The sequence below is a fragment of the Marmota flaviventris genome, chromosome 14 (assembly GCF_047511675.1).
Source record: "Marmota flaviventris isolate mMarFla1 chromosome 14, mMarFla1.hap1, whole genome shotgun sequence".
Classification (NCBI taxonomy): Eukaryota; Metazoa; Chordata; class Mammalia; order Rodentia; family Sciuridae; genus Marmota; species Marmota flaviventris.
In genome coordinates, this window is record NC_092511.1 from 4,546,246 (window position 1) to 4,566,782 (window position 20,537).

Genomic DNA, 20,537 nt, shown 5'->3' on the forward strand with positions numbered 1-20,537 from the left:
TTACCTTAGTTCACCTTCATTTGGTAAAAGTAAATACCGGACTTTCACAGGACTGGTTGTGGGAACTGAACAAAATGCAGGACCTTCAGGGACTCGGTCCCTCCATCTTTTGCTCTAGTGTTCCTCTAGGGTATTGTTCCCAACCATGTGGGGGGAGCCTGGCCATCACCCACCCACATCCCAGTTCTTGTAAAGAGAAGAGCTGAGTGAAAGGTTTGCTTTCAAGCCAGGAATGCAGAAAATGAGCACGTCATTTCAGTGATAATTACTTGCCCAGCCACAGTGAGATACAAGAGAGGCCCACAAATGTCCAGCTGCAGACCTGGCCACAGCTGTCTCATCAGAAGAGAGAAGCAGAGTCCAGGAGGCAACAGCCGTCCTGTGGCTGTCCGATAGCTCAGCGTGGCGAGGTGGCCTTGGGAGTTATCTGCCTTGGAAGCATCAGCACCTCTGGGGTGCTCCGAAGAAGCCCCTCTGGTTACTCTGCCCATCTAGGTCCCTTCCTCTGAGCCCCGGCTGGGTGCTTCCCTTGTGCAAACAGTACAGCCTGCGTCCTCCAACAGTAGCCACCGGGTCCCACCTGGGAGGGCACCTCGATGGGCCTCAGCCTGGCAGGTCAGGGCTCTGGAGTCCAGCTGGGAGGTCGATCCAGGGTCTGCCTCTCCACTGTAGTTGCTTGCATGACCTTGGGCTTGCTCCAGATGACCTGAGCCTCAGTTATTGGTGTGTGGTAAGACAGGAGTTTTGATGACCGTGACCTCATGTTTCCAGGAGAGGCTCGTTGTGGGGACAAACGGGCATTCTATGGCAACTGGTGAAATGCTGGATGGGGAATACTCCACAGATTCTCCCAGATGTGGAAATGCATGTTAGTCTTTTTTTGATTCGACTTCCTGAAAACTCACTGTCATTTTTTCCCTCAATCTTTATGTGCAATCTTCACAGATATAGATTTTCTTCTGATCCTTATTTTCAATCAAAAGTTCATTTCCAGGTTTTAGAAAATCTCATTTTTAAGGTTAAAAAATGGTTCTTTGGATATCGGTTGTATCTGACTTGGCGTGAGAGTCAGTGGAGGAAACAATGAGCATGGCCCACTTGGAACCTTCTTCCATGTCATGGTGTCTGCAACTCAGCCAGGGAGCCTGGTTTGGCATCTTTTTACAGGGTGACCCCGAGTGTGTCTCCCCTTTGACCCTGCACATGCACGGTGACTTTACCTCTTGCACCCTCACAGATCAGCATATCCTTGGCATACATGAGTGCTCAGTAAATGTTTGTGAATAAGTAAAGAGGCAAGAACTCCTAGATTTCAGTGTTATTTTTCAACTCAACACCAATGTACACTAATCCGTGTTGAAGAGAAGAGCATTTTGCTAAGAAAAATAATTTGAGAATATATGTGTTCAAAGATCACAACTCAAATGGTATCAATCGCTTTCCACTGGAGAGTCTCAGGAGGCAGGAGGTGAACTGCTGATAGGTGAAGTTTACTTCCACAAAACACAACGGCATCAGACAGTGGCCTGAGATCAAGCCCAGGGAAGCCCGGATCAGCAGTCTGTGCTTCTTGCCAATTCCTTGCTAATCCTTTAAAGAGGACAGGTAAAGCCAAGACCAGTAGCTTACATTACACAGGGTGATTTATGGACACCAGCTACTCAAACATTTCAATCCACACAGAGTGCATGCAAAAGAAGCTTATTTCAGAAATGTTTAATTGGTTAAATGTGCCATAGGTGACTGAAGAATACAAAGGAAAACTTACAGCCTTTAAGTGCCTCCCTTCATTTAAAAACAAAAACAAACTTAAGGTTTCTCTTTCATTGTTCATAGTGACAAAGGCTTTTAGGGTAGGAGAGCAAACCCTGAAAGCCTGCAGCCTCCCCTGGGATGTCCAGTTAGGGTTGTCCAGTGAAGATGACCTTGCAGATAGACCTCCCACTGAGAGGGGGTTTTGAGATGAGCTTTGAACTCTCCTCCCCAGGGGCCAACAGTGGCATTAATGATCTTCCACGTCAGTGTGTGGTAACCCAACTTTCACATTCACTAAGCCGGTAATCACATTTCTGAAACTTAGAGCCACGATAAATTTGCAAAACCCCTAAACACCAAACAAAACAATATATTGTCTCTTTAGATCTGAAAAAATAAAAACATCAGAAAGACATTCTAAATCTTTGAAATAGAACTCCTGAAGTGTCCATGAGCTAAGTAGAAGTCCTGGGTGTTGAATGGCTTTTGTTTTCATAATTGACAAAGATCACAATAATGTGTGATTCTATTTACTTTTAGATGGCAAAGTGACTTAAATGCAGTAGGAATTTAAGAGGTGACCCCCCTGTTCAACCGTCCTGGACGTGGTTCCTTCACAGTGCTGCTACCTTTCAGGGAACAAGGGAAGGACAGAGGGAGGGAGGGTCAAGTTCTGAAAATTCATTTTAATTTTTTTTAAAAGACACAATGCTCAGTAAATAAAATTTATCAAAATACACATAAAGGAGAAAATTCAGCATTCTTACTATTATAATTAGTTGTGACTGATGTGATAATTCTTGGTTATACATGTACTGCATATAAGATATATTCTGGTCTTTTACTTAAACGTATGGCACTTTCCTTGTTCTTAGGTAACCCTAGATGTTGGTTTATGATTGCTTAATAATCCATTGTACACATGTGCCATAGTTTACTTAACCACAGCTGGGTTTTGAGTTTGAACCTAGGTTAGAATGCAGATGTGTTTTCAGTGTCACACACTCCGGGCTGAGACACCAGAAGCACTTGGTAGCATGAATCAGTTCACAGTTTTGGTAGAGGTATCCCTTCCTTCTTGGCATGCTGTGGCATATGCTTCCTAGTTTTTATAGGGAAACTGGGGCCTGGCATAGGGTTTAAGCCTTTAAATGTGCCTGGGGACACTGGTGGCCTGGTGGGTCTGTGGCAGCTCTTGGTAGAAAACTGTACGTTTGACAGGTGCAGGGTGAGCTGCCTACGTTCGTTGGAGAAACTGCTTATCATGTGCAGTAGGGGACTGGGCAGGCTGGCCCCGGGGATGAAGAAAACAGCACAGTGTGGAAACACCAAGAGACCTGGGAGTTTATGTACTGTAAGTTGACAAAGTCTAGAGAGAAAACAGGGTGGAGAAAAGACCATATTAAAGACAAAAGGCAAAACAGAAAGTGAGAGTGCAGGTTGTTGGCTCGGGGCTGCTCAGCGCCAGGTTCATCTTTCTCGTCTGCTTTGTGAAAATGAATCTGAGCCCTTCAGTTTTTCCCCTGTGCTGTCTGGCATGACGCCAGGTCTGTAGGGGGTGCTGAAGAGACGCTTTAGGAGGAGTGGATTTTGTGTTCCCCTTCTGGGGCTTGCTTGGCAGACTCAGTGGGGCTCCCAGGAGCTGGGCTGGCAGTGCCCAGGGGGAAGCAGCTTATCCTGGTCCCCAGGGCAAGTGTGTCCTGGGGCCTCCAGTGAACAGCTCTCCTTGGTGCCTGGCTCTGCGGCTGGGGCACACTCACTGCAGGCTCCTGAGGGCATGTCCCAGCACGTTCTGCCAGAGCCTGACCCAAGTCCTCCACTCTCCAGTGAAACCATGTGCTGCTTTCAGCATCTGGAGGGGTGCGCTTCTGCAGCTCCACGTTCTCTTGCGGATCCTGTGCCCCTTGGAGTTCTCTTCCCTCGTCACACAGCGCTGCTCCAGGCCTGCTATGTTCACAGTTTCTGTGTCAACTTGCTCTTTTCAGCTTTTGTCTCCTTCTGGAATCTGCCTTCAGATAGAGATGTAAGAAGAGTGGTCAAAAATAAGAGAAGAAGGCATGGAGGCAGAAAGTGAAATTAAGAAAATTAACCCAGAATGAAAAGCACTGTACCAAAGCAAGTTAGTGACATGGAGCCCACAGGGAACAGAGACGGGGCGGAGAGGACCCTGTTTTGTCAGGGGCTGCAGAGCAACGAAAGCCTTGAACCAGACAATTGCCTGTATCCGATTTCAGAAACTATCTTACGCACAACAAAAATTATAGGAACTGGCTGCTAACTTAAGTTCATCTGATAAAATCAAATTTCACATTAAGGAATATTAAAGCATGTTAGGAAATGTACCAAATGATTTTGAAACGTTTGTTTTCCAGCAATGATGGATGATATTGAGGGGAGCCATTTGGTTTTGTTTTCATTACCTTAGAGCACAGAGCTGCAAACCCTGTGAGCTGAGGGCCAGATCTGACCTCTGCCTGCTCTAGTAAATAAAGTCTTATCGGAACACAACCTCACCAACTACCATGGACTTCATGCACCACTGAAGCAATCTCTTCGCTCCCTGTTGAGCACTCTGACTTCTCTCTGGGAAGAAGCGGTGTTCTTGTGGCTTACACAAATGAACTGTAACCAGTAAACCCGCTAATTCCAGAGCCTACCTTTAACCCCTGTACATCCTGGTCTAGGGAGGTTGTTATTGCTCAGGACAGATTTTTCCCTTCCAAATGTTCTCCACCCCCCACCCCACCCCCCCAGCTGTGGTTTAAGGAAAATGTGGTGGTCATAATTGTGGGATGTCCACAGAGCCCAGCCTGTGGCATACTCACCCCGTGAAGCACCATCCTGGGAGGTAGGTGGGCATTTGCAGAAGTGATTCCTCTTCCTAGTCGGCTGACTTGGAGTTAACCGAAGGAGACTGTCCTGACTGAAGCAGGAGGGCCCCTCGTAAGAAGCGAGAGAGAACTTGAGCCTGCCCTGAAGAAGCGAGCGGCCACACTGGGGAAGGTCTTTAAGACCACCTGTGAGAGGATCCCGTGGCCAGGAACTAGAAGCAAACTCAGGGAGGTGAGCATGGTTCCTGCTGGCAGCCAGCCAGAAAAAGAGACACTCAGTCCCAGAGCAAAATGAAAATGAATCAACCTTTCCCCTTCCAGTCTCTGATGAGCACGAAGCCCCTGTGGTGCACCCTGGTAAGACCCCAAAGTAGAGAGTCGGCTAAGTCAGCGCTGCACTCCCCACCAGAGAACTGAGGTCATAAGTGGGTGCGTTGAAAGCCGTGAGTGAGTAGTAATGAGGTACCCAGCCACGGAGATTGATGACAGAGGACAAGTGTAGTGAGATCAAGGGACACGTTTCTCAGCAGCTCCTTGGAAGGAAGAAAAAAATGAAGCAAAAGGTTGGCCAAACTCAGACTCACCATGGCTTTCCTGAGTGAGACTACCTGGCCCACTGCGCCCTGGTGTTTGTCTGGGGAGTAACAGCTCTGGAAAGCAGTCACACCCCTGCGGGGCCCTCTCTACTACTGCGGTGGACCTAGAGCTCACGATGTGCCATGCACCTTAACACCAGAACTTGTTATTTTATAGTAGATAACCTATTTGTGAAAAAGAAATGACCAGATTTGTGAGTATATGGGAAATGCCAGAAGAATCAATTTAATTTCATATGGTCTTTTGATCTTAGTGTTTGGCTCAAAACTAGCATTTTGTTATAACATACTTTATTAAAAGCAGAAAAATAGGAACAATGACATTTGGGGACCATTTGTGATACTGAATTTTGTGATTCAAAAATGTCTACTGCTCAATGGCACAGCAAGCTCTGGTAGTGACGTGGATGACTGCTGGGAAGAGGGGAGGGAGGGCAGCAGCTACCAGGCTGGCGGGGGACCGGGGCTGCACGCCTGGTGGCCGAATGCTGCAGCAGGTCCCCTTGCTGGTGAAGGCTGCACCTCACATTGTGTGTGCTGGAGGCTTAAGGTCTCTCTGCAAGATCTGCTTCGGTTGGTCGAGACGGGAACAGAGGTGTGGGCGGCTGAGCTCTCATCCAGAGTTAGAAGAGGACCCTGCGTCCAGCTTCTTTCTCCCTGTTGGCAGAACCTGTTCCATTCTAATCCAGGACTGAGTCCTCCTTTCCTGCCGCTTGTCTTTGCCAATCACTGGACCTTTCCTAGACCTCCCTCTGGCCCTCATTGTGCACCTGTATCTCAGAGTCAGCAATGGTGCATGGAAACTTTCTCACTCTGAAATCTCTCTGGTTTCTCTTTCTGCTCTTTCTGTTTCCGTCCAGAGAAAGTTCTCCACTTTTAAAGGTTTATACCAGGAAGTAATTATACCAGACAGTTTAGGAGAATGTTCTAATTCTAAAATCTTAATTATAGTTATAATTTCTTTCTTTGCTGTGTATTATAACTTTCTTAGATTACAGAGATTGGGCACAGATATCTTTGGGGTTCATTATTCTTACCACCACAGGGTCACTCCCAGGAAGGCCAAGGTCAGATCCGTCACAAGGCTTCCAACGCGTTCAACATGATTTAGCTACTTTCTATATCTAATCAATGGTGTGGGCAAGAGATTTACTATTGGGGCAGATACAGGTTTAGCAAAATCCATGTAGCTTATCTTGTGGTTAAAAATCAATGTCAGATTCAACTTTCTAAGTGGCTCCATGCTAGCTGTGTGTGGGTGTAGAGATGGGCCAACCTTGACCTGTAGATCTTGCAAACATAAGTCTGATTTTTTGATAAAACAGAGGCAATAAAACTCAATGAATACTGATCTAAGTGATAATTCCACACTTCTTCATTGACTTCTTATGGTGATAAGATATGATAATCCATGTAATGACACTTGCCCAGAGGAGGTGCTAAACATGCCAGTTTCCTTGAGCCTTCTCCTATTTTATTCATCCATATTGGGGTAATAATTGAGTAGTTATTTATTTTCATGAAATAAAATTTTAAGAAACAGGAAAATTAATTTACAGTTTTGTCCATTATTCAATTTTTACTCAGTAATTCCCAAAAGTTTGAGTCCACTTAGGGACACTGGTAAAACAAACACAATTGAAATATCCAATGGTTAAGCATCTGGGCCACTAAAATGTTGCAATTTATACACATAAGATACATTGGATTAAATCAATGAATTGTAAGTAAATTATGTGGAAAGATATTTGATCTTTTTTTCTGTCTATGTATGGAACAGTTAAAAATGGTTTATTCTAAGAGTTTACAGATGTGTAAAAGTTCATAAATAATTCACACAATAGGACAATTGAGAATAATTTGGAGTCTATTACATCAAGCACTATTGTTTGTTATAAATATCTACATGACACTGAAACTCCAATTTCTTCTACATCCAAACATTAGAATTATTACTTGGCAATTAAGTCAGTGCCTCAATGAAGTTTCTCAGACAATACATGTAAAGAAGGGTTGCATGAAAACCAGTATTCTCAATGGCAGCTGGAGATTTCTCAGCTTATAAAATGTTGTGCTTCTGGGACGACATGAGGTTCAACTTTCAGTGCCTCGGATGCCTGCTCTCCTCCACAACCCCCACTCTCCAAAGGTCCCTCTCAGTCCCCTTTTCCTTTCACCTTGACAACCTCTGCTGGAAATTTCCTCACTGTAGCTTTGGGGTTCTGTTTGTGTTATTGTTCCTTTCACTGGGCTAGGAGCTCCTCAAGTGTAGAAACCACACATTGTTGACTTCTATTTCTGGGTCTAGTCTGGTTTTCTGGGTTAGAACTGGCTTTCGGTAAGCACTTTAGTTTAAAGCACTAGAGAACTTCAGTTACAGGCAGAAGTTAGAAAGACATTGAAGACAAGGAGGGAGATATGAGACCGAAAGAACACAGTCTCAGGGGGAAAAGGGAAGTTTGCAGGGAGAATAGGAAATCAGAAAAGGGTTTTAATATCAGTTATCTTTCTTTTGTCTCTAGTTTTCCTGAAATTTAACCTATTGAATATGGAGTATATACTACTATATATTTTTTTTCAGAAATAGTTTCAATTGTAAAATAATTCTAACTCACCAAGGGTGCGAAGAATTAAAAATATAATAAAAAAATAAGTATTAAAAAAAAAGAAAAGAAAACTTGAAAGCATCTGCGCCAATGATCTACTGACTTGAAGTTGTAAGGTTGTGATCAGAGTATTAAATCCAGTAAAGCATGCCTCACATATCTTTATTTTTAAAGTAGCATTTTTTTTCCATAATAATTGTTCAGTGAGCCTTCAGTGAAGGTGCTGGTCTCAGCTTCAACAGTGCCCCCAAACCCCAAACTCAGAATTAAAAGGCACTAGTGCTTTCCAGCTTGCCAGCCCCTGCGGAGGGAGGAGGCAGCTGGGACTGTGACTGGGTCCCCTAAGCACTTGGTTCTAACTCAGATGAGCTGACCGCGCACAGACAGGCAGTCAGGAAGGTGCCAAATGAAGGTGTTCAGAGACGATCCAGGGTTTTCACCCTTTATGACTTGCTGGGGCTTTTCTAGGTAACCAATAGACGGTGCCTGAAAATAATCAGGAAGCACCATTCTGATGAATTATAATCTCTCCAGTTCAATCCTGCAAACCTTAAGGACTCAGATTTAACCAGTGCATTCCTAAGCATTTGCTGACTGATCTTCTTGCCACGGTTTGGGCTTGTTTGATACACACAGGTCATAATGCAAGACTTACGCCTTTGCTTAACATTTGTTAATCGTGTTGAAATTTGGGAAATTTAACCACAGTAGAAACCAAGTCCCAGATTCCTTCCTGTAATTCTCAATTAAATCTGTCTTATACCAACAAGAATATTCAAGATGTTACTTAGTCACTCATAAAACATTTATATGTTCAAGCTTAGTCATTTTATGGGAACATCAGGGGTTAAATTTATTGTTCAATTTCTGTTAAATATTTGAAGAGCTCATCTATAGCTTTATATTATTATAGCTCTATTATAGCTGAATTATTCATAAGGGCATTTGAAGAAAAATACAAATGTTCTTTCAAAACCAGACATGGCTGTAGGCCCTAATGCCCTGTGGCTCATGCTAAGAGTTTAGGTTAGTCTCATAAAATTTACCTCACATTATCGGACTACAGTGACCAATTGATTTTCCAAAGTCAGTTCTGGTCTCAGGTTTAGCAAGATGCACATTTCCATGTGCAACAGAGCAAGTGAATAGCCTCCTCAGTCACAATGCCACATGAGGGAGGCTCCCTCAGGTGCACAGCGGTACCAGATCCCCTCAGGTCTCCGGTGCCGGGTCACGAAGGAGATGGGATTATTTTTTGTGGAGCACTTCCTGGTATGTGTGCAAGATGCTGCCGGATGACAAAAAAACAGCAAAACCAAAACCATAGCTCCATCTCCCTCGAATATCACTGTTGGCTGACTTGGCAATAAACAATCTGCCCATGACCCTGGCCTAATAGATGTGTGCAGATAGCCTTTGGGAACATGGGGCAGAGGAAATGCTCCTGCCTGGACAGAGCAAAGGCATTCTCAGAATTCACCCTCGCAAGGGTGTTCTCAGAAAGCTGGGGGGACAATAACACAGGGAGCCTCCGCTTTGCATCTCCCTCTGACTCTGCATGTGACTTTGAGTGAGTAATGCAAACTCTTGGATGCGGGGGTGATTCGTACACATCGGTTTCCTTGTTCATAAGGTGAAATAATAAGCCAAAGTCACAGATGGGAGAGCAACTCACAGGGTTGCTGCAATCACCAAGGAAGGATATGCTTTGTGACCTCTGCAAGGGAACAGACCAGCAAGACAGCTGGGCACAGACTTGGGGAACCCTTAATATCCCCAGAATAGGAGACTTTGCTTTGTAGGTCTGTTCTGAGATGGACGGTGAATCTGAGGGAAAGCATGTAAGCAGCATATCAGGATGAGTCGACAGGTCAGGGACTGCTGAAGAATCCGGGTCAGAGACAGTAACCGCCTAAGCTTGAGTCGCAACAGAAAACGGAAAGGGGAGGGGGACCTAAGGTAAGTGAGGAAGCAGAAAGAGTAAGACTCAGTACCTGATTTAATGTGGGGGGCAAGAATCAAAGAGGAATCGGAAATGAACATGTTTTTAGCCCATGCTGCAGTCATTGATCTAGAGAAGATGATGTTTGAGGAGCCGAGGGAAGCCAAGGTGCCCTCTGGATGTCCATGTCCACATAGGTGGGCACTGCAAAAAGAGGGCTCAGGAGAGAGATTGGGGACAGTAGTTAGATGATCCATCAGTGATTTCTAAATCAGGTTTTTGGTAATATAATTTTAGCATCAGTATTGGAAAGTGTTCTGGCCATAGTCAGGGAGCTCCAGAGCACATCCCAGCGTCTTCTGAGAGCCGTCCCTTTTCAGGAAGTGCTTACTAGTTCATGTCTAGAATAACTGACCCAAACCTTCACTTGGTGACGTGATACTTCTCTAACGGGGGGGGGGGGGGGGGCTTCAGGACTGCAGAATATGACCGAGGGGCTTTGCCTTCTTAAAACCTGTTCCCCAGAGGGTCTTGGGTGAGGAAGATTCTGGAAGAGCTGTGATGCGCACTACTGGAGCCTTAGGCCAGCTCTCAGGGCAGGCACAGGATGCTTCCAGTAGCCCGTGTGGCGGGAGACACACCACCCAGCAGTCGCTCAGCCTCAGGACAGAATCAGTGGCATCAAGGTCCCAGACACTGCATTTGGGATTCAAGGGCACCACTTTATTTTGAAACGAGGTTTGGAGGTGTGCGATATTAGCACAGGAAAAGGACTAGATATTATCAGTGAGTGACATTCAATCTTCAGGTACAAGAAACCAAATCTGGGCACACGTGGGGGCTGGATTTCAGGATTAGGCAGAAAAAGACTCATGTGACACATTCAGAAGTCAGGACAAGGGTGAGAGTCCAAGGTGGCTCGGGCAGCCCAAGTCCAGCCTGAGCATCATGCTCGCTGCTCTGAGTGTGGACAGGGTCCTTCGTGTCCTCCAGGAGCTTGGTGGGGAGGGAGAAAAGGAAAGGGCCAGTTGTTCTGGGAAGTGCCCCCAGCTCCCACCTTGTTAGAGGGTGGAGGAGCATATAGGCCATAGGATAGGTGGTGGGTATGGTCTTTATTTATGAAGTAAAGAATGAGGAAGAGAGACTTTTAAAGTGATGACAGGGAAAAAATGTTTGGCGATTGACCCAATAAAGCACGATCGAAGCAAGGGAGACTCAAGGTCAGAGGGTTTTGAGCTACATCTTTGGGGAACTGTTGTATCATTAACAAAAAGTTTCATATGAAGAGGGAGAGAGTTTTTTTTCTTTTTTCTTTTTTTTTTTCTTCCTGTTTTGGCCAGATAGGATTATAAATTCATGAATAATTACTTTAAAAATATAAAAAATATATTTAAATCAGCAGTTTGTCTTGTGTGTAGTGACAGAGAGTAGCCTAGATGTTTTTTAAAAAATAAAATGATGATTTTTTTCAATATCCTCACCATAGGCCCAAGGAGAAGTATTTTTCTCATGTAATACTTTATGTAACATAATACTTGAAATTTTAGTCTACTAGGAGCAATTAAGAAAAATTTTATTGAGAAGCATTATTTTTACTTACAGTAAATAGGGATTAAATACCATTCATGGGAGACAGAATTTCTCCCTTTTTTCTTTTTTATTCTTTTCTGTCTGTCTCTGTTTTGTAGCAGCAACCAGGCTTCAAATAGAAGGGGTATGCCCTGAAGCTGCGTGTCCACAGGGGAGGCATTATCTACAGCTGCTCTGTGGACAGCAGCTAGGGTGATTCTGCCCTCCTTCACTCCAAGTCTGCAAGCAGCGCTCTCAGCCAAGTCAGATTCCTGGGCTCTTAAGGAATCTCTTCATCCATTCTTGACATTCTTTCACAGTCCAATTCTTTCCCTTTATACTGCAGCAAGTTGTTCTGCTTCTGAGCTACCTGAAGAGCTTCATGGTCCTCGACTTGTGGCCAAGAGCATGAAGGCAGAACCATTGTTGCAGAAGGCCTCCTGAACCTTCCACATCCGGAGCTGGGTTTGTTGTCAGACTACAAAAATCAATTGGCTAGGGCTGGGGTTGTAGCTCAGTGGTAGAGCGCTTGCCTCGCGTGCGTGAGGCACTAGGTTCGATCCTCAGCACCACATAAAATAAATAAATAAAAATAAAGATATTTGGTCCATCTACAGCTAAAAAAAAGAAATTTAAAAAATCAATTGGCTCTGGGTAAGAGCACAGGGAAAGAGGGGACCACTGCAGTAGCGGCTGCTGCTGGGGATGGTGGCTTGTCCTCACTGTAGAAAACTAGTGGTTAGACTACAGACAGCAGCCATAGCTTACTGATTTGACTTCTAAAAAATTTTTCAGGCATTGCCCAGAAACCAGCACCTGGACAATGTATTTTCTGCCTCATCAGAGACAGGGTATTCAGCCTGATGGCCGAGGACACCGCCATGGAGAACAGGATTTTCATTGTATGAAGTCACAAGGTTGCTGATTTGCTGGAGAAGGATATAGCTGCTGAGTTTCAAATCACAGAGCTTGGACTGGAGTGGTCTTCTTGGTCAGCCCACAGAGCACTGTTTGACCCTGCAGGGAGCCGGGGGAGCAGGCACTGCTAGGTTTGGGGGGAATGTCACCTTGCTGAAGAGCCACGGAGTCCTCCTGCCTGGTTACTTTTATTTCCTGCAAAAAGCCATGATGTGATGCTACTGAACTGCTTGATGTCATTCGGTGCAGGAACACCTTCATTGTGGTGGCCCTAGACAGTGCTCCAGAGCCATAGCATGAGAAAGCCAATTACTCTTCCCAGTGTCCAGAGCCAAGGAAACTGAGCAGAACAGAGAGCAAGTTCGGTGTCAGACAAGGACAGGGGTGGGGTGGGGTGGGGGGCCTCCTTCCACTGCACCAGGTGGCCTTCTATCTCTGCTCCTAGACCTCATCAAAGGCCCCTGTCCTTAAAGAATTCGTAACCCAGAAGACAGGTAGAAAGTAGTACAGATGGGGGAAGTTTCTAAAAAGCAACACCAAGTCTCCAGAGCTTGACATTTTGTTGCAGAATCAGGAATTTGTTTAGGGATAAATTGTATTAGAAATGGAACTCCAGGAATGGGTACAATATGGAAAGTCCAGGGATGGGGGCAGAAGGGAGGAGGTGAATGGTGGAGAGAGGCCATCAGTGGAGCACTTGGACGACACTGGTCCACAGGGGCCTAGGGTGTGTCCAGGGCGTACCAGGAGGCTTTGTTTGGCCAACAGACCCAGAATGGGGAGAGCAGAAACCAAGGCTGAAAGCCAGACATGCTCTGCTGTGGTTGGACGGGAAGTTACAGCTGGGAAACTGGGCTGATTTTTTAGAGAATTATACGATGTTTTTATAATTTTTTAAGCAGGGAAATTGATATTCTTAGCTTGTGATTTAGGAAATATGGTGAGAAAGTAACATAAAGAATAAACTAAGGTTAACTAGGTAAGTCTAATTCCTGGCCGTTTGATTGTGGTCCTCATCCCAGTGAATGCTCAAACAGTACGATTCTGCTGTCATTGTCCCTTCAAATGATAGTCTGATATATTCCAAGGATTATAGGCTCATGGTCATTGATGTAAAAGTACTTCATACAGGATTTCAGCCAAGCTTCCCATCCTGACAAAGAGAAAATTGAGGCACAGATCATGAAGTCATCTCTTGTGGTGTCCCCTTTTATATATTTTCCCACAAACAGCAACACCCTCATTGTCCACTGGCCCGCTGCTTCTCTCCACTGTCCACACTGGCCATGGAAGGCAGCACTCCCTTATCTTAGGAAAATCAGCTTCTTAACTCGGGTGGAATTATGGATCTATTGGGCTTAAAAATCCACGTAGCTGCTATTTCTCGTTGATCTTTTCTAGTTCTCTGACATCTGCAGTTATTGCGTGGCTTCCCTGAACTCACGGACAGCAACATGTTAGCTGCAGGCACAGGATCGATGGGTGGGCTTAGAAACTGCAATTTGCCCTTGGTCTTAGTGTGTTCTCCATGGTGTAGACATCGACTTTAAAACATTTTCCTGACACTACAACATCGTGAAGAAAACTGGTGCTGCATGCACATTTGACTGAAAGCGTCCTATGAGATCCAGGAAGGTCTTGTGCAGACTTCAGGACCAGGATGTAGGAGACAAGAGTCAGAGAACACACTTACTTGCCATCTCCTCCCCTCCCCACCCAAAACCAAACCAAACCAAACCAACAAAAAACACACATATAAACATATGGCTTCCCAGAGGTGAAGCGAGAATATTCCTCTTCCCCAGGAGAGTTAGAGCAAGAGGTGAGCCCAGCCACAAGTACGTGGAGCTCTCTGTTTGCTTGGAAGATGGCTGGAGGCAGAACACAGAGTGCTTCAAGCTCCAAGCTCAGAAGGGCAGCCTGCTCACCTGGACCACAGGTCAGCACATCCAGGCTGAGAAACCCCCATTCCACCTCTGGTTGGGCAGTGACGCACCACTGCTCTCTTCCTTTCTCCTGGGCACCCACTTTTAAATTTAAGGGCTTCCTCTGAACCTGAAATATTGGAGTTCAACCTAATTTGTGGATGGAGACGCAAAGTAAAACATACAGGAGGTCCGACCACACCAAATGCCCACCAGCCCGCTGTTCACTGCTTGAGAATGTCCTTGGAGTGCTGCAGTCAAGATCATCTTTACTCTCAGATACTAGGCAGGCAGAATATTAAGAATAAATTATTTTAAACCCTTCCCTTAAGGAAATAAAAGAAAGAAAAACACTGTGCAAAAGCAGCATCTTGCTGCCAGGACCGTGCGGAGATGTGAAGAGTGAGCCACGGCTGTGCATCTTTAACTCCGCGTAGTAGTTATTAAAACACGCTCAGCTGGTTGCAGCATGGAGTTTTTCCTCCAGTTTGGGGAGGAAATCACTGCAAATGCCAAGGGAAGACCTTGGTTCACTCCTTGCTGCCGTCCTGGAACACCCTGTGACCTGGGCTGGGGCGGGGCTGGGCTGGGGCTGGGCAGAAGCTGAGTGTTTGGTCCCTGTGGTCCTAAGGAATGAGGAATGGGGCACACAGAGCATGCTTTTGTGGATGTTTTAATTTGAGCCATATTCCTCTGGATTCCATCCATTGTGTTTTTATTTCATCAAACTGTAACTTATTACAGTGGTGATACGAGTTGTCGTGTTTTCGCTCTTACTCATTGCAAACAGAAAGGCTCATGGAGTCAGCTTTCCCCAGAATTTGGATTTAGTCAGCTGTGCCCTCAAGTTAGTCAGTTGCCTCTTCCTCAGAGTTTCTTGGAAACAAACGCCCATGATGAATTTTTTTAAGTTTCACAAAGGTGTCAAAATAGCCTTTCAGAAGATACAGCACATTTGGAACACGGAGAGTGCATGGGTGCAGGTCAGTGCGTCCAAGCAGGGTGGACTCCAGTGTCCTGCCCCACTGAGCCCAGTGCTGCAGAGGGTCCCGGCCTTCCCTGTGTATTGAGAGCCTGCGTCTGCTGATGCTCCCTGCAGGGCTCCTGGTCCAGCTCTGCATCCGGGTCCTCTGACAGGGCCTCTTCTCTCTCTCATCTAACCTACTCCTGCCTGACAACCAAAGTAACGTCGTCCAATTGAGGGTTAGCTTTGGTTATGCCCTTCTCTCAGCGTCTTTGGGATGGGTTCCAACTCTTTGGCAGGGCTCCTGGTCTCTCCTAAACTTTGCTCAATGACTTTCTCTGCATCTGTTCTCGTGAGTGCCTCTCCCTGGATCCCATGCCCACGCCTGCTTTACAATCTACACCTCTGCACAGTTTCCTGCTTGCTGCTTTCCCTTTCCCACCCCCTGGTGCCCTTCAAGACCCAGTGTCCCTTCCATGGGTCTGGGATGGTCAGCCTTTCCTCATGTTCCTGGAGTCTCCCTAGAGCACTAGTGTGCAGGTTACTAGACCCACACCCTTGGGTCTGCTCAGCCCAGTCCCACCTGTGCTGCTCAGATGATTCTAGAAAGCTACTTTTGCTTATCTGGCCTGTTTCCTCATCAAGGATAAGAGGTACAGGTGAGTAGGCCTTCTTCAAAGTGCTTGGGACCCAAAGTGGTTCAAATTTGGAGTTTTTTTTCAGATTTTTGGAATATTTTCATAAACATAATGAGGTATCTTGAGAATGGGACCCAAGCTGAACACAAGATTCACTTGTGACTCATATATACCATGTGCACATTTCTGGTAGGTAATTTTATACATTAGTTTTGATAACTTGGTGCATGAAACCCAAATTTCATGGTGTGGAATTTTCTACATGTGGCACTCAAAAAGATTCAGGTTTTAGAGTATTTTGGATTTGGAGGTTAGGGATGTGTAACTCACAATAATAATCAGAGCTGCTTTCCAGAGTCTCTGAGAATTAACTGAGATAATACATGCAAAACATTGGCTTAGTGCCCAACTCAAAGTAGGTTCCCAAAAAGTAGCACTCATTATCATCATCTCCGAGCCTCACCATCATGCCTGTTTAACAGGTCTCCTTCCTGCTGGGGAGCCTTATTTGTCTCTCCATCTCTATCTTTGCATCCACATGTCATGGGGCTGGTTATAAAGTTGCAGATAAAGAGCTGGATGCCTAGTTATATTTGAATTTCAGATAAATAAAGAATAATTTTTTTAGTATAAGCATGTTTGAAATATTACATGAGACATACTTTTACTAAAATAAATGTTTTTATATATCTGAAATCCAAATTTAATTGGGTGCCTTGTATTTTTATTTGCTAAATCTAGCAACCCTAATTGATGTACTTCATCTAAATTGCTTCCCATGTCAAGTCATTCTGATTTAGGACTTATAAAGCCTCAGGATGATTCCAAGTGTTTACTTATGCAATAATTTGATATGTCACTTTTGTGTCCCTTTGTGACCCTCCCTAGGATGACCACAGTCTCAGTGCAGAACTCACCATTGTGAAACTGGCAGAAATAGGCCAACTAGAAAAGAATACTTGTCATTGCTACCATGTCCCCCTTGACTTCAATAGGGGTGCTGACCGAGAGGACTGAAAGGAAAGAGTTCCTGGGGGATAAGAATTCCCGAGGCATCAGCCCTCTCTGCTCCTCCGCCTTGGAAGGACTGAGTGCTCCGGAAGTAAGCCACCTCCAAGTCCCCACCCTTCCTGCCTCCTCTCCCGCCTCCCCACCTGCCCATGACTTTGAGAGTAGGCTGGGGAGGTGCCCAGGAGATGGGACCCTCATCTGCCAGGTGGGATGAGTGAGATGCCCTGATGTGGAAGAGGAGGGCGAAGGCAGACTTCAGAACATTTACCTGGATCAAGGGTGCCCCCCACAGCTGCAGCTATGGGGCCAGAGTTGGCTGGGGTCTGGGGCCCAGCGGAGAGAGGAGCAAGGGGAGTTCCCTGCCTGCTCCCAGACAAAGAAGAGCCAGGCTGAGAAACGGTGGTGACAATGGCCACAGAGGAGGCAGCCAAAGGCCACTCACAGAGCTACAAACAAAGTGGTCTCTAGAGGCCAGACCAGACACTCACTTCCCTCAACATGGACAACTGTAGTCCCAGGCTGAGGATGCGACAGGGAGCAAGGGTCAGGACTCCTGCCCCTTCCTGGGGTCATCCTAGCAGGGCATAAGCTGTGTGGACCCTCGGAGAGGAGGACAGAAAGAACCCCCTGGTGGGCCCCTCGGAGAGCAAAGCCACATCACTGTGGAGAAGGCGGCTGGGCCGGGTGCTGCGCTGGTTTCCCTCTCTTCCTCCTGCTGCAGCAGGAACCACCATAACGTAGCCACGGCGTGGGGACCCACGTGGGCTTCCTATCATTGAACACAATGAATAACGAATATTCCATGTAATGGGACCTTCGTGGTTTCTGATCTTTAAATTTATTTTTCTTCTTCCTTCCCTCCCTCCCTTTCCCCCTCCCTCCCTCTCTCCCTCCCTCCCTCTCTCCCTCCCTCTCTCCCTCTCTCTCTCCCTCCCTCCCTTCCTTCTCACTCTCCTCTTTCTTTCTCCTCATCCTCTTGATCTCATTTGTTTTAAAATCAGCTCAAGAAAAAAAAGGAAGAGACGAACAAGATTGTGTTGGGTCTTTTGGGGGTGAAACGCGGTGCATCTGCTGCCTGAGCATCACTGCACACTCAGGATCTGCCATCAGTTGTGCTGGTCCGTTGGAGATCAACCAATCAAGGGCCCTCACTGTGGTCTTGCCGGATCCACTGAGGGAGAATCTGCTTCTCTGGCTTCCAGCCTCTGAGGGCGCCAACATATCTTGCCTAGTGGCCTCGTCACTCCAGACGCTGCTTCCACTGTCACTTGGACGTCCCTGTCCGGCCATCCTGCAATCCTCTCAAAAGAACCTCTCTGATTACATCAATACCTCCCAAATAACCCAAGTACTCTTCCCAACACAGGATCCTTGATCACACCTGCCAAGTCCCTCTGACATGCATGCATGCTAAACTCCAGAGGCTCTGGGGATTGGGACAACCTTGGGACATGGGCCCTTGGAACTGGCCTGCTCCATTGAGTGGTGGCTTCTCGTTTCTCCACTTCCCTTTTGCATCTGTTTGGTGCTCTCCTTTTGGTCCCATGTTTCTGAGGGTGGCACCCATGGCCCCTCCAGTGGCAGCCTGCATTAGCCCTTTCCTCCACACGTGTCCTGCCTGTGCTTGGTCCCGTTGTTGAGGGAGACGGGAGCTCCTTGATCACAAACCCTGGTCCTTGCCCTGTGTCCTCAGCCCTGCAAGCTTGTGGTTGTGTGTGTGTGTGTGTGTGTGTGTGTGTGTGTGTGTGGTGCAGGGACACATGCAGCACCACTCCTGAACTTCTGAGATTTTCCCGGTCTTCCTGTAGAAGTCTAATGTCTTGCCTTACTTTTTACAACTTCCAGTGCTGTTAGTCACATGCTTCCAAAAACCATTATAACGCTGCAATGCAAAGCACTTCATGAAGCCACAGGAAGGCAACCTGATTTCAACTCCAGTAAGGCTGCTGGCTTTCTCAAACCAGGCCCAGCTTGCCGGGGTCCCTCTCTCCCTGCAGCCTGGACCCCAAGAAGCAGGGGAACTCTCAGCTAAGCAAAGTTGAGTGTAGCTCTGCTCTAGGCGCACTTCCTCCTGTTCGTAGCCTCCACATGAAGTGTTTAGGTGCCTTCGGTGGCCACGAGGGCCCCCTTCCCGGTGCACTGCATGGCCTAGAGAAACTCAGAGAAATTGCTTCTCAAAATAGGTGCCAACTACAAGAGAGGTAAACCCAGACTTCCCTGTGTGGCTTCGTCACAGAAGGTGGCCTCTGACAAAGCTCAGGAGTTGTGACATGGCCTTTTCAGAGTCAGGAGATCCTCACCAAGCTGTGTGATGACTCTCATTGGAATATCTGCTGCACATCTCTCACCGGTAAAGGAATGGATGCAATGTAAAGGGGAAGACAGAGAAAGAAAAGAACCTTTGTTCTCCTGCATTCTATTTTCAATACCACACTTATTTTTGCCATGCCATTCTTGCAGATGTGTGCCGATGTGCCCGTGGATCTTTCCAGCCACTTAAGTTTAACATTACAAAACAAGCATTCCCTTATCCCTGTGGTGACAAGGACACCACCTGTGGTGCTGGAAAGACAAAGTGGAGTGATGAAGAGACCAGGAAGAAGACTGACTTAGATGCCTGCCCATTCCCCAACTCCTTAAGTCAGATCTTGGGAATGAACCTGGCGTGATTCTCAGACCCCCACCTGCTGATGTCCCAAGACTGACAGAAATTGAAATTTCAAACTGAGAAAATATGGAAAGTGCTCAAAACCATGGCTGGGCCTGTGGTATGCTGAACCAGGGCTAATCCTGCTACTCTGCAGAGTTCAAAGACACAGGTATGGGATGGGAACGGGAAGGACAGTAGAATGAATCAGAGTAAATTTCCTATGAGTTATTACGACCAGTGTAACTGTACAGCACTTTCAACCGCAAGAGTGGGAGGCTATAGTCCATGCATGTATGATGTGTCAAAGTATATTCTACTGCCACGTGTAACACAAAAGAACAAATACAAAATTTAAAAAGACATAGGTGCATTGTATCAATTTTCTCTTTGTGAGTAACAAATTTTTATAGACTTAGTAGATTAAAAAAGCATGGGATAGTTTGTTAGGATAGTTCCGTAGGTCAGAAGCCCAGCAAAGGGAGCGGGGATGGTCAGGCTCTCCAGGGTAGAAATCAAAGTTGATGGGCTGATGGCCTGTCTGGAGGCTCTGGAGAAAATTCTATTTCCAAGTTCATTCTTGCTGGTAAAATTCAGTCTCTCACAGACATCAGATTGGAACCCCTGCTTCCTGCTGGCTGTCGACTGGAGGATGCCCCCCACTTTCCAAGTCACTCACTTTCCTTGCCATTTGAGTCTTTCCTGTCTTCAAACCAGAGAGGGAACTTGAGAACTTTACTGTGCTTTGAGTCCGACTCCAGCTAGAAAATCTCTCTTCCTAAGATGAGCTCAGGTGATTAAGGTGGACCCATGTGGGTCCTTGCTCCATCTTCAGATAACTGTCCTACAACATGACCTGCACATGAGTACAGCTCCATCCCTTCCCAGTACGGGAGTATCCAGGGCTCAAAACCAGGTGGGAGAACTGGTGTTCATCCCAGAATCAGCTACAGTTGTTTTTCACCCCAGCATTTGCTGGCTCTGTGAACTTGGCCAAAGGACTCTTTAACTCTGAATCCTCCTGCTTCACACATCCCTATGGATGAAGTGAGAGAATGGAGATCAGTCTACCTCAAAGAATTATGACTTTCAAATGAAATACAGCCGGCACTGCATTTTGTAAACTATATAGTTC

The 20,537-nt window shown here is 46.2% G+C and overlaps 1 long non-coding RNA gene across 1 annotated transcript; it reads right to left on the reverse strand.

Moving 5' to 3' along the window:
- Nucleotides 1-1,685: 1,685 nt before the first annotated feature.
- Nucleotides 1,686-5,189, reverse strand: LOC114094641 (uncharacterized). Its single transcript, XR_003583097.2, has 2 exons — nucleotides 4,581-5,189; nucleotides 1,686-3,764 (listed from the first exon to the last, which is right to left on the reverse strand). It is a non-coding gene; the product is annotated as an uncharacterized lncRNA (long non-coding RNA).
- Between the last annotated feature and the right edge of the window lie 15,348 nt (nucleotides 5,190-20,537).